This window comes from Agelaius phoeniceus, chromosome 17 (genome assembly GCF_051311805.1).
Source record: "Agelaius phoeniceus isolate bAgePho1 chromosome 17, bAgePho1.hap1, whole genome shotgun sequence".
Classification (NCBI taxonomy): Eukaryota; Metazoa; Chordata; class Aves; order Passeriformes; family Icteridae; genus Agelaius; species Agelaius phoeniceus.
The window spans coordinates 3,719,473-3,731,941 of NC_135281.1; the positions used below are offsets into that span (position 1 = coordinate 3,719,473).

The 12,469-nt window shown below is 49.8% G+C and overlaps 1 protein-coding gene across 5 annotated transcripts in view; it reads right to left on the reverse strand.

Moving 5' to 3' along the window:
- The window catches only part of CBFA2T2 (CBFA2/RUNX1 partner transcriptional co-repressor 2), a 62,879-nt gene that overhangs the window by 34,953 nt on the left and 15,457 nt on the right, over positions 1 to 12,469 (reverse strand). The window contains exon 1 of one of the 5 annotated variants that reach the window (XM_077187507.1): positions 4,900 to 5,297. The exons of the other annotated variants lie outside the window; for them this stretch is intronic. The gene's annotated coding sequence lies outside the window, so the exon portion shown is untranslated. Of the gene's footprint in view, positions 1 to 4,899; positions 5,298 to 12,469 lie in introns of those variants that run through there. 5 annotated transcript variants of the gene reach the window in all.

The following is a 12,469-nucleotide window of genomic DNA, read 5'->3' on the forward strand; positions in this document are numbered from 1 at the left end:
GCTCCCACCATGCCTTTGAAAAGCAGGGGCATTTCCCAGGTAGGGCAGCAAGGGATGCTCCCTCCCTCCTCCTCTTACCAACTGCAGCCCATCTTGTCTTGAGGAAAACCCAGGATGCTCCATGCCAGCACTACCCCAGGGGATATTTTAGGAGGTTTGGACTTTTATGGAACCTGCTGCCCTGTATATAAATTGTACCAGGAGAAAATCACATTGCTCCTAGAAATTTGTAACCTCAGTTGGCATGGAGTTTCTCCTTGGCTCCTCTCAACAGCTGACTACACTCACAAATTAACATCCCACTTGTTTAATTGTGTTTTCCTTTCCTCTGCAGACCCAGGCTGGGATCTGTGTGTCCCTTTAATAGGTGTGTCACAGCAGTATGCCAGAGTTCCCCATTTTCTAGTTTAAAAAAAAATGCCAAAAAACAAGCCCAAACCCAGATAACAAAACATCTAAAGCCCAGCAGACTTCTTCCTGCTAGCAAGGAAACCTCCTCTCAGGACACTGCAAAGATTTAATTTACTACCAATTGCCCTCTGGTTATTTTACATTTATGGGGTGGGGGCTGAAGAAAGGAAGAAAGCAGAGAGGGTGTAATTAGCTTTGCTTGTAAAATGTTCATCCCAGTTGTAACAGCAACTGGAGCCTATTGGGGGGCTTAATAGATTTCAGGGTTTTGTTGAAGCTGAAGGATCTGTGTGGGGCGGGGGGGGAAAGGCTGGGAATAAAAAAAAAAAAAAGAGGAAAAATATTAAAAAAAAAATCAATAAGTGGATCCTACATCTTGCCACAGCCCCATATGGAAGTAATCAAGCACAAGGGTGGCAGCTGGGGCCAATAACAGTCACCTGCAGTTGAGGGACGTGGGGGTTTGGGATGGGTTTTTAATGCTAATTTCCTGGAGGAACAATGCGGGAGCGGGCGCGGAGCGGCTGAATGGGGAGCAGTGGAACAATGGCTGCACCTGGCGCTGCGGGCAGCGCACGGAGCGGCAGCGCCCGGCACATCTGTTCACACAATGCCCTCCCCCTGCAACAGGTCCGAGCTGCAGCCCTCCTCATCCTCCCTCCACATCCGTTAGCCACACTTTTGGGGCTTTCCAGGGTTTGGTTGGTTTTTTGTTTTTTTTTTTTTTTTTGGTGAAAGGGATGGTTGCACAGCATCCCGCCGGCAGGTTGCGGCATCCCGCTGCTACAGACGAGGAGAGGAAGGAAAACTGACTCTTGGCTTTGAAGATCTGCAAGTGTTGGTTCTTCTAAATGGTTCTTCTGGCCACCTGTGAGTGTCCCCCTTCAACAGCCCAAGTGGTGCTGCAGGCAGCAGAGATGGGAATCCTGCAGGCAGCAGAGATGGGAATCCCGCGGCCGGCAGCGCGCCCGAGGAAATTCAATACGCATTATTCTAAAACCTTCAGCTTAGCTTATAAAAATGCCACTGCCCAGCCCAATAAAAGGCATGATAGTTACACTTTAAAATGCTTTGAAACCTCTGAAATCGCTATTGTCCTGTTGGACATAAGCTGCTGACACACAAAGCCGTGCTAAGGTCAAGGTCCTGCCTCAGAAAATTGCTTGCAGACCCAGGAACTGAACCCAAGCCTCTCCGTGCTGCACTTTAACTGTGGGATCACTGCTCACCATTTCTTCCTGGCTGCTGCTCCTGCTCTAAACAAAGGTTTTTCCAGCCATTCTCTGAACGCTGCATGAATTAAGGCAGTCTCCATCATAAAAATAAAAGTTGAACAGACTCCCAGAGACCTGCAGTGACGCTGCCCCCGGGGACTGCTCTGGAGTGTCTGTCGAAACACATTTCATACCTAGCTCCTAACAAGCAATCAGATATGGAAATAGTCACTAGATAAAGGCAAGCTTACAATCCAGCCCAGAACAAGTATGGATAAGCCAGTTCTTATAATGGGAAAAAACCCAACAGGCAACAGATTATGACCATCTTCTGCTCAGATTTAAAAACTAGCCAGCATTGACTTAAATCTGCTGCATGTGCCCAAGTCCTCAAATGACTGTGTTCAGCTCTCCAGCTACACTATAAACATCACACATACACGTCAAACAAATCTTGTTTTTTGTCCAAACCTTAAAAAATCAGATCTGGGAAAAACAAGAGGCCACCTGGCTCCCCCATCCCATCCCATAACCGTGGGAGAGCACTGCCTCCTCCTAAATGCTGCTGGTGGTTACTGCATTTATGGGTCAATCTGGGGACTGGAGGACTGATTGAATTGAAAACTCAGCTCCTGCAGTTAAACCACACAAACCTGTCAAACCAGTGATAACCTCTACAAGCCAAACTGCGCCGTGGGTGATGCAAGACAAAGCTCTGTAAAGCAGCAGTAAAATCATTTGGGACTCACACTCCATGTGGCAGGAGAGGCAGCATTAAGTGAAATCCCACTCTCTTGGGGACCCTGGTCCTATAAGACTGAGAAGAATAAATCAGAAAAAAACCCCAAACCCAACAGCCTGACCCAGGATTCACGTGAGCAAAGCTCCCTCTGCTTTGGCAGGTTTAAACAAGCCTCTGCAACACCAGCAGATGCAAGTTGCAAAAATAGCAGCATCTTGGAAGTAAGCAGGGGCTGTGGCTCCAGTCCCTGGGCAGAGCAGAGCCTGGCTTGGCATTTTCATTATTAAATGGAGTTTCTGCTCTTTTCCTGGGGGCATTCCCTGTCTAATAGAGTTCTCAGATTAACAATCTATTCTCCTTGCCTTTAGCAATTCTGCTCCTTCCTCAAACCCTTCAAATCCTTCTCTTGGCTTAGCTGCACTTTCCTGTTGGCAGTATTTGCTCAAACTGCCTTTGCTTTACTCTTTTTTCCTTGTTTCCCACACTGGAGTCTCTGAGTTTTGCATTATTTGTGTGTTTCTCTAACTGCTGGATGGGCTGGACTACCTGGCTGTGAAAGACACACAGTCATTTAGATGAAGCCCAGGTAGTTCCAAAAATCAGACAGAACATCTTTTCCATATTAATAGTGAAAATCATGTCATCCAGCAGACAATAGCAGGGGGGGAAAAAGTGTCTTCACTTGGATGTCCTGTACTATTTCTATAAAATTATTAGGTCTGGTGACAGAGTTTCAAGCCACCCTCTTCCCCAAAATACAACCACTTCTCTCATCTAAGCACTCGGCTCATCAGGCACCCTAAATCCTTTTTAAAAATAAAGGAGCCAGAGGAAAAAAAGAAAGTTTCCTGCAGGGCTTGAGCAAGACTCTACTAAATTAGTTATTTAATGGGCAAATCGTGCTGCCCTGATGCCGGCAGAACTTCCGTTTGCTTAATCAGGGCTCAGCCCGCAAGGAGACCGCAGCAGCAGCTGCTCCAACACCCTGCACTGCCTTCACAAACTCGGGAAGTCTCCAGGAGAGCTGCAGCAGAGGAGCACTGCTCTTTGCTCCTAGATATCATCACAGCCTGTATGGCTTTGCTGGACGTTTTTGGGGTTTCAAACTCCTTTGTGCTGGTGCACTTTGAGACATTGAAGCGCGCACACTCCTTCTGCCTCCTCTCCAGGGACACACAGGAGGTGTTTATTGTGTCTCTAGAAGCAGATTTATAATAGATAGTATTTTTTAAAGCCTCTACCCAAATGCTTACATGCTGCAAGAGAAGGAAAACCTTAGGGTGGCCCATGGAGCGGCCAAACTGACCAAGCACAGAGCTGCAGCCCAAGCAAGCTGCCAGGGAGCCCACCCAGGCTCTCCCTCAGGAACCCCCATCATTTGGCATGTTTAAAGCTAACCTGGACAAAGCAACACCAAAGGGAATCATCCTGCACCAGGCAGCCCAGCAAATATTCCTCTCTCTTTTTCCAGCCTGACAGCAAGCAATGCTCAGCCACATTTCAGCTCCCCAAACTTTGAGTGCTGATTTTGGTGCATCGCCTGTGGCTGGGCAGGATTTCTCCAGCACATAAAATGGACTGAGTATCATTGCACAGGAGCTGAGTAGTGTAGGGAGCAGAAAAAGCTGATCATATTTGGAGGAGCAGTTTAAACATGCAACAGAGGGATCTCTACAACAAGCTACACCAGAGGGTCAGAGGAGTAATTTCAACTGCTGAACCTTCCCAAAACACAGGGAGGGGGCAAAAGGGCAGGTTTAAACTAAATATGCAAGGTCCAGGGATTACAAAAGAAAAAGAGAAAATACAGCCTGTCTACAGCCCGACAGCGAAAATATATAGGGGAGGTGTGTTCTGGTATCACAAGATTGATCTGGGAGATTTAGATGCTGGGAGCATCAGTTGCTGCTCAAAGAGTGCAAAGACAAAAAGGGAGCAGCCTCTGACACAATGCAGAGAAGCCCTGAAAACACGGGGGAAATTAAGGAAATTTGGGAGCCAATGGAAGAAATCCACCTCTGCAGTTTACACCCCCCCAGCTTCAATACCGGCATGCAGAAACCAGAGTAAGCCCAGGCACAGCAAAAAACCACGTTCTGCTAAAACACACAAACCCCTTCCTGCATTGCCATTTCCCCAGAAAACGCCAAATCCCAGCCCTCTGCTCACGGAGGGGGTGGTGGGGGGGGAAGGAATAAAAAAAAAAAAATACCCATTCCATAGCAACCCAGAACGAGCTGTACCGCAGCTCTCCTCAGAGAGAGTTTAGTGTTTTTTCAGCTGCAGAATCCTCGCATGCAGCCGGCTGGGCTATTGAAGTTTTCCCCAGCACTGCAGAGGAGCGAGGCAAGGCTGGCAGAGCGCTGCGGCCGCCGCTCCCCGCCTGTGCCCGTACCTGGTGCCGAGCCGGAGCTCGGAGCTCTCCCCAGCCCTCCTGCACAAGCCAAGGCGCTCCCCAAACCTCGCAGGGCTCAGCATGCCCCCGAGCATCCCCCGCCGCCCCGCTTCAAAATAATCCCGTTCTTTGCTTACCCTAGCCAGCGAGGTTGCAAGAATCCAGCTGCTGTGCAATACACCTCGTTTCTTTCAAATAGAAAGAAAAGCGCTCTTCCTCCTCCTCCTCCTCCGCCCGTGATCTTCGAGCGCAGCCGGAGCCCAGCCTGCCTTCTCCTTTCATTAGCTGGACATGTGTCAGGTCCCGCACATCTGCGATTTCTCACTGCCTGGAGCCGCCTGTCCGATTCCAGGGAAACACAGATGGATCCCAGATGGGAAGGTCCTGCCAAACAGACCAGCTCTCCACCTTGCCAGAATACCCAGCTTAGAGGCAACACACCCTCGGCTCGCTGCCTGCTCCCTGCCTGCGCCGCGCTGCTGCCAGGCTGCTCGCCAGCTGATGTCACCAGGCACACACCTACCAGCGCCTCGCCGCCCGCCTGACATTAACTTGTTAAATACACCGAATTTGTTTATGGCCGGCAGGAACTGCGAGGCAGAAGCAGCTTCGCCGCCCCCCTTCCCAAAGCCGCCTTTCACGGCAGCCTCTGCCCCAGCCCCGCGTTTGGAAACCGGGATGAGCTCTTGGTTAATTTTCCGAAGGTTTCCCCATGCACGTAAATCTTCGCTGCAAACTCCCCCCTCCCCGTCCCCAGCAAGGCTGGAGTTTGCGGCGCTGGAAAACTGGCATGTGGTAGCAATTAGAAGCAACAACAAGATAACAAGATACTGATGTTGCAAGGGTACCAAACGCGGACTGGAAAATTCAAAGGAAGAGCAATTAAATGTGTAACATACTACCCGGCTCGAAGAGGAAGTGTTAAAGGAAAATGTAAATCCGAAATGTTTTATACCGGGAGTAAACTCCACCAGAGATCTCAGAGCACTGAGGGAGGCCCGGAGCAGGAACCCGCTGGGCAGGACCACATTTGACCATTTCCCCCCTCCCATTAATGCACAGCCGTGGCTGCTGTGCCACCTACAAACCTCCTGGTAATCCTGACAGGCTCTCCCCGAGGTGCGGCGTCAACAACAGATATTAACAGGAGGCCCCTGACTAATCCCATCAGCCCCGCGCCATTCACCGCCAGCCCGGCGCTGGGCAAACACGGATTTACACAACAGCGTTCCTGGCCACGGCCCTGCCTGCCGGGGACTGCCCCGAGCAGGGACAACCCCCCCTCCAGAGTGCCCAAACCAGCCTGCTCCACACCAGCCCACTGCCAGCTCCCCTCAAACTGCCCCACGAGGAGCAGCAGTGCTTGCATTTTGCCTGCAGACCATGCACAGGCACAGTTTACACCCCACGAGGAGCAGCAGTGCTTGCATTTTGCCTGCAGACCATGCACAGGCACATTTTACACCCTACAAGGAGAAGCAATGCCTGCTTTTTGCCTGCAGACCATGCACAGGCAGAATTTACACCCCAGGAGAAGAAGCAATGCCTGCTTTTTGCCTGCAGACCATGCACAGGCAGAATTTACACCCCAGGAGAAGAAGCAATGCCTGCTTTCTGCCTGCAGACCATGCACAGGCACATTTTAACATCTCAGAAGGGATCCACTGCTCCAGTCCTTACAGCTTAGCAGGTTCAGGACTTGATCCTTTCCAAATCTCTGCAGTCAACAACACCTCTCTCTCCAGCTACTTTTTTAGAGAGCCAGGGACCTCAATATTTCCCCAGCCAGCAAACTAAGAGCCTGACACTGCTCAAGCTGGGGGATGCTGCTTTTTCACAAGTCCAAAAATCATACATGCCAAATTCTCCACAGTTGGTGTAGGCATGACAGGATAGTTACTTGTTCACAGGCAGCAAAATGCTCCTTTTTCTGAAATTCCCATGGCTCTGGCAGGCTTCTGCTAACTGCAGTGCCCATAAACCTTCTGGAGGTACTGCCCCCCGGCATCTCACCTAACCCTTCACCCTGGCTTCTCTGCTGCTTATTCCTAATTAGTTTAAGGTACCTCTGCTTCCCTTTGGGAGGGAGAAAAGGCTGTAAAGGGAGAAAAGTGCTTTAAAGGAAGCATTAAAAAGCATTCTGCAAGCAGGCACGGCATGAGTCCATGAACACAGGGGCCACAATCTCCTGCTGCAGAGGACAGGCCTCCCAGTATAGGCAGGATGCTGTGTGATAATTGGGGGGCAATTTGGGCAGGAGATTTTTGGGCTGTTGTAAGAGCACATGAAGCTGCTGCTTCCCTGGCTGGGCAAACACATCACTCTGAGAAGAGCAGCCTGGCTGCAGGCAGAGGGGACACAGGTTTACAGCAGCTCTCCCTCCTCCAAACCTCACCCAAGAGGTGAGGTTTCCGCATTCTGCAGTTAGGAGAAAAGAAGTGAATCACATTCAAGTATCAGCACACAAACACCTGGAGCATCCCATGAGATGATGCTCAGGCAGCAAAACAGGGTGGGAACAGGCAGATCCAACAGTGCCTCCCAGCACCCCAGTCCCCACTGGAGGGGCTGCTGGCAAGGCACATCAATAAATCATTCAGGTTCAGAAAGTTCAGCTCGCTGGGGCTTCTGACACTTCTGATGGAGGTTGCGCAAAATAGCGAAGCTCTCAATATTTCATAAGCTGAGATGGAAAAACCATCTCTAAATTACACAGACAATGAAGGGAGGCACAACCCAAGCAGCTCCACCAACACCAGAACTAATAAAGTTATTTTCCTATGGACTTGCATCTGATGGTTGGCTCCCTGGCACCTCACGCTGTGAGGTCCCCAACAGGAGCCATCCCCAGCCGGGCCGTGGCGACAGCGGTGGCTCTCATGTGGATTCTCTGATGTCTTCCAAGAAGCAAGCTCATGTTGCAGCTCTGTCCCCAGTGGAGATGGTCCCAGGCAGATGGATGCAGCCCTGTGCTCCCAGAGTTAAGAATCCAGCATCAGACACTGCTGCTCCCTGTGCTGCCCTGTCCCACCACCCCCAGAGCAGCCTGAACCGGGCAGTGAACTCCAGATGCCACCTGGGATCTGTCAGGTCTTTGGGTCAAAGCCATAAGAGAAGCACCCTCAGAAGGCACAGGGGACATCCTGGGGGTGGGATAAAGGAGCTTTATGTGAAATAGGTAACCAGCACGAGGTGTTCCCTTGCCTGCTTTTTTAACCATATTTCAGTTTAAGGACCTGAACAGCTTGTAACACTTCACACAAACAAAAGCTGTCCCCAAATGTGACAACTGGGTTCTAACTACCCTTTGTCAACCATGGCTAAATAAATCTCTTCCATGTTTTTACAACCTAAAGCACTTTGAAACGTCAAGAACTCAGGTCACTGCAAGTATTTTAAGTACAGTTACAAAGACTTTATAAACCTTTATGAAAAGGCACATAACTCTTTGTGACCATGTCCACAGCCCAGTGTCTAAAACCCCACCATCCTCAGGGAAGACATCCCCACTTCTTGCTGGGGAATAAGGCAGACCTCATGGCTCACCATTAGAGTAAGAAAGATGGATGGGTGCCTTTGGGTTCTCCAGGTACAAAAACTATGGGCAGCAGGGTGCCCTGAGTGGAAGTCATTGCCAAACCTTCTTTGAAAGGCTCATGGATCATGTCTTACATATGATCCAAGTGCTCAGCTCACCCAAACCATGACCTATCCCTAAGTTCATCCCTGAGCTCACCACTGGCAGAGGCAGGTCCATGAAGTATAGAACCACAAAATGCCAGAGTGGTTTGGGTTGGGAGGGACTTTACAGCTCATCCCACCCCCTGCCATGGCAGGGACACCTTCCACTATCCCAGGGTGCTCCAAGCCCTGTCCAGCCTGGCCTTGGACACTGCCAGGGATCCAGGGGCAGCCCCAGGTTGCTCCAACCCCATCCAACCTGGGACAGGGAGTCCATCCACATGCCATCTACTGACCCCTCTCACTGTTCCCAAGAGGCTTGTCTGCTCCTAAAAATGCATTGAAGCAGATGTTGCAGCCCAGACATCACCAGCACAGTGGAAGGAAGCAGAAGTGCAGGCAGCATGGAGAGAACTTCTTTCCCCAGCTCATCATGCTAATCTGCTTCTGCTTTCTTCTCCTGGGAATGTTCCATGGAAAGAACGATGCAAGCAAAGTTTGAACACTGGGAGCTATTGATACCTGCTGCTCAGTGTGGTTTCTGAGGAAAGCAAGGAAATCTGAAGAATTTTTCCAGTTTGCAGTGGAATTTTTATGCCTATCACAGCCCATTGCCACAGCAAGCACAAGAGACCCAAACTGTTTCTGATTCTCTGCTATTCCACAGATAGTTCATGATGTGCCTTGGATTTATTTTTTGCCTGCTGTGTTCTTACCTCAGAAAGAAGCTTCTCTTGAATTCAAGGCAACCCTGGAAAGCCTTTGCCTTTTTAAGCTGACCACTTTCCATTGCACAGAAAAATAAATCCAAATGCACTAAGGCAGCCAAAGCCATTTATCAGGCTAAGTAGGAACTGTAAATTCATGCTAACTGGAATCTGATGGAAACCAATTGGGATCCTCCTCCTCCTCCAGGCTCAGGTCTGGCAGGAAAGTCAAACATTTTATTGCCTTCTTTATGCCTTACAAGACAGTGGAGCCAAGAAGGGACTGCTCTCTTTGAAGCAATGCTGGTGGGGTTGCAAGGGACACTCAGTGACTTGAGTTCAAGCTCAACCCCCAAAATAGAGTTTAGACCTCTCCATTCCTGGCAAATTTATCACATTTAACAAACATCCTCTTTTCAATACATCCATTATTTGAATTAGCACATGGCAGATTATGTTAACAAGCTTAATTTGTCACAGAATCCTGGAGAAAGGTTTGGGTTAGAAGGGATCTTAAAGCTCATCTCATTCCATGCCCTGCCAGGGACACCTCCCACTGTCCCAGGCTGCTCCAAGCCCCAATGTCCAACCAGGCCTGGGGCACTGCCAGGGATCCAGGGGCAGCCCCAGCTGCTCTGGGCACCTGTGCCAGGGCCTGCCCACCCTCACAGGGAACAATTCCCTCCTAAAATCCTGTCTAACCCTGCTAAGGCACACCCAGATCTTCCAGTCCCTCTCCAGCTCTCTTGGAGCCCTGTTAGGCACTGGAAAGGGCTCTGAGGTCTCCCTGGAACTTTCTCTTCTCCAGGCTGGATGTCCCCAGCATTCCCAGCCTCTCCCCAGAGCAGAAGAGCTCCAGCCCTCAACAAAATCCAAATCCAATCACATTGCCTCCTTCAGGAGTGAACATGAGCAGCATTTGGCTTTTGTGCCATTTTAATCCTCCCCATAGAGGGGGAAAACCACATTAAAAGTTGGCCTTAACTGAGCTGGAAGAATTTTACACCCAGAACATCCACAATCAGACATTGCCAAAAAAAAAAAAAATCCCCCAAACAATCAGGGGGAGCAAAGATGCAACAAGGAATTAAACACAATCTGAGGAAGTTACTGAAACTACTCCTGGCCAGCCATTAAGGGAGGGGACACACATCACCTAAGCACATGATGCTTTATTCCTGTGGCCACATAAGTAAAGAAAAAACATGAAGGAACTGATGTCCTATGCAAAAATATCCCCTCTAAAACAACAAACCAATTCCTAAATCTAACACCCTTGCTCTGATTAGAAATCCAAGCTTCTGTAGCTGTCACGGGTATTTAAACCAAACACAGAAATATGGAAAAAATGAGTAATCCTATTTGGAGAGAGAGTAAAATCCAGCCTGCAGAGGATTAATTCTAGTCCAACAGCCCTGCAGCTTGACAGTATTTTCCAGATCAATAGCAGTGCCATTTGATTACAGAGATTTGTTCAAATACATACATCCACTCCCCTCCAATTGTCATTTCAGTGATTCTCAACTTTAGTTGCCCAACACCCAGACCAGGAGCTTTCCTGGCACTGGAGGCTGTGTGGATGCAGCTCTGCTGCAGCTCTCAGCCACCTCTCCCCTACTTTAGAAAACCCAATTTCCTGTCTACATCTGACAGTTTTGCCCCAGTTCTTGCAAGACCATCCTCTTTAGCACCTGTTTTGGGTGCAGATAAGCTTTGAAAGCCAAAATCCTCCCTTTTTCACGTGAGGTGATGGCTTTGAGAGCCCTGTCCTGGATCAGGCACCCTACTCCAGGCTCCCAGTGCTCTCACCAGCAGATGTGGAAGACCATTTACAATTAAGAAAGCACAGGTTAAAGCCTAACAAAGCAGCAGAATTTGGGGTTTTTCCCTCATCCCAGGGGCCACTGTGAGCAATAAAATGCAGGTGATGGATCCCAAGCCCCTTCCCTACAGCAGGCTCACTATATCCCAGTTTGCTTCCAGCACCTCCCTCCACTGGTGCCTTCCTTGCCACAACCCCTGGCTCTTCCCCTGAGAATGGATTTTCCTTCTTTATCTCAGGCTCTTTTAACAGAAAGAACTTTTCCTTCTTTATCTCATGCTCTTTTTCCCAATTTCACCCTGAGCTTCCCTCTGCTCCAGGCCCTTATCTGTGGGGGCTGCTGGGGCTCTGCTCCTTTCCCAGTGCTTCAGAGGAGGAAAGTGGTACCTCCCCACCACACAGCCACCAAGGAGGGTTCTTTTCTCATTAATTAGATGTCACTAACCTGGTAACCTTGATTAAGAATCTCCAAAGTCCCATCTCCCTTTAAAAAAAAAAAATAAATCCCAAGTTGTTTTGTTCATTACACCCAGCAAAACCACCAACTGTGCATTTTAAGCAAGGCTTCCCAGTAGCATCCCAGTTTAGCACCGAGCAGGGTTCCCTTCCTTCCAGCCTCAACCAATCACAAAAACCACAGTTCAAAGGTGGTTTTTGGCTAGTTTTTTCCTCCATTTACTTTTCCCCCATTTTTCTTTGCCAGCTCCCTTCTCCTGCTTCCCGCTGACCCTTTAGACCTAACAAACGCTGCCTTTGGGGGGGAGCAGAAAGAAGAAAGAGCCCAGCACAGCCCTTTGCGCCTGGCCCGGCATTCCAGCGCCGCGCTGCCGGCTCCACAAAGTCTGATTTAGGAGCACTGCTGGGAGCTATTAGTTTACGAAAGGCCCAGCACGCCCACCCAGGCTCAGGGGCGGCGAGAGGCTCCCCTTTCACCGCTGCCATGTGCCTCCCATCCCGGCTGCAGCGCTCGGCAGGGCACGGAGCCAAGGCGGAGCCAAGGCAGAGCCAGCCCGGGCGGGGAGCGCAGGGGACAGGGCTGGACATCAGCCACAGCACAGGAGATTCATTCATGGGATGCTTAGTGAGAGCCCAGCCTCCATCCAGGCTCTCCTTTCATCACACAGCAATGAGGTTGGAAGACATCTCTAAGAGCATCGAGTCCAACCTATGCCCTAACACCTCAACCAGACCATGGCCAGTGTTTTTTTAAACACATCCAGAGATGGTGATTCTACCACCTCCCTGGGGAGAGCATTCCAGTATTTATTATTCTTTCAGTGAAAAATTTCTTCCTAATATCCAACCTGTACCTTCCCTGCTGCAGCTTGAGACTGTGTCCTCTGGTTCTGTCAGTGCTGCCTGGTGGAAGACACTGACCCCCACCTGTCCTCAGCCTCCCTTCAGGAAGGTGCAGAGAGCAATAAGGTCACCCTTAAGCCTCCTCTTCTCCAGACTAAACAGCCCCAGTTCCTTCAAACGTTTCTCACAGGGCTTGTG